Here is a 1,939-nt window from a genome sequence, read left to right on the forward strand (position 1 = left end):
GCCTTTGGATCCTCCCCCTGCGTACTCTTCCTCCAGCCATAAAACTTCACATCCGCCTCCGCGAGACATTAATACGGTCTGCAGACCAAAACGAGTAAAGCCAACCGAAAACGGGTTGAGGGGCTTTGCCACGGAGCCGGGCACACAAATCCTGGCTTCTCACAAACTCTTCTCATGTTTTCTTTGCCATGTTATTCTGTAGGAAGGAACGGGGACCGGTCACCTCCCTCACACACGTGGTACAAACCTGTCCGGTCTAGGAGGGGAAGTTTTTGGATAGAGCAACGCACTGCCTATGCATGCAGAACGGCAGAAATGCGAGGAAAGAGACCAGGCTAATAGAAAATATAAACAGGCCAAGTGCCGCACACTCTTCGCTGCTTTGCTGAAGCAATCTGCAGGCAGCTGCAAAAAAGCAAAGCACTGGTAAAAAAACCCACCATTTTGCTAGGCAAGCACTTTTCTGTCTTTCTAGCCCGGTTTGCCTGCAAAAGAAGAAAACTCTCATTTCATTTGATGATCTGGATGCTGAAGCATGTCAGGTTCCTTGCAGCGGGTGCTGGCGGAGCGGCGGCTGTCCCTGAAGGGCAGCACCAGGCAGCCCGCCATCACCCTGCCTGGGCTGGCGAGGAGGTGGGGTGCCGGGGCGGGAGACCTCAGCACAGGTCACCCAGGGCTCGCCCTGCAGCCGAGGGTTTCCCACACCACCAGTCCCCCACACAACCCCTCCAGCAAACGATGCACAAGCATCAAATGACAAAAGGACTCCAGAAGAGATGTTTTGCTTCTGGAGTAATTGCTGACACTTTACCTCCACCCCGATTTTGCCACTCGGACTGGAATGCTTTGTAGATGCACTGGAGGCTGTGGGAACATCTCTAGCAAGTGCACTTAGTTCAGATGGGCTTGCTACTTTCCACACATATGAACGGTATTATTATTATTTTTTTATTATTATGATTACTATTTATTATCGACAAAGGAAAACAAACCTTTATGTTTTTCAGATCCACACCTTCCTAAAAAGCTAATATGTTTTGCCTTCTCACAGGCCAAATGGGATAAAAAAAAAAAAAAAGAAATTTTGTAGGATCCCCTTGTTAAAATATTGAGTGGTTATTATTACCTTTTTTTTCCCAAAGGGCTCTTCTCATACATGCAGGACCGTTTATTAAAGGTAAACTGTCAGTTGGCAGATGCACAAAGAATGATCCTTTTACTTTTTTAAGTTAAAATCCATTCCCAGGAAAGGTGCAGGACTGACGACGAGGGGCACTGAAATCCTTTATCCGCGGACCAGAGGCTACGCAAAGCTCTCAGCCACTTCTGCGTGCCGGCGGCATAAAAGCAGCACCCCCAAAAGCGAGGAAGTCACTTCAACCCCTGCCCGCGAGTCCCAGCAGTCCCACTGGGGACTGCGGTGGCTTCAAGTCCCATAAACACCCAGGTGGTCGCCCCTGGGCTTGGGTTGACGGGTCTGCCCGCCGCCGCCAGGCGTGGTGCTTGCGAAGCTGCGGGCACGTCTCTGGAAGAAAGCAGACTGCGAGGATGAGATTTCATCAGCGTATTTCACAGCAACGGCTGAATTTACACCCGCGAGCCCTAGCCACCGTGTCCTCTGACAAGCTGGTGCGAGCACTGTGCTTTAAAGTGTTTCCTCTGCCCACCAGCAGTTTGCAAAGCCAAGCTTTCACCTCAGCCTTTTAAGAGACACTGATGCCACAAGCAAGAGCCTAAGCCAAAAAGAGAAAGGACTAGAGGAACCCTCCGTGTCTCTGCTTCACTTAACGGCTGCAGCCCCTCGGCAGCCCCATGTGATGGGCCATGATCGTGACACAGCCTAAAAAAAAAGAACCAAAGCCACTTATTTATTAATAATGTCAAACATTTCTATTGCAGAGGGACCTGGACAGGCTGGATCGATGGGCCGAGGCCAGCT

Source organism: Aptenodytes forsteri, unplaced genomic scaffold, assembly GCF_000699145.1.
Source record: "Aptenodytes forsteri isolate BGI_AS27 unplaced genomic scaffold, ASM69914v1 Scaffold41, whole genome shotgun sequence".
NCBI classification, from domain to species: domain Eukaryota; kingdom Metazoa; phylum Chordata; class Aves; order Sphenisciformes; family Spheniscidae; genus Aptenodytes; species Aptenodytes forsteri.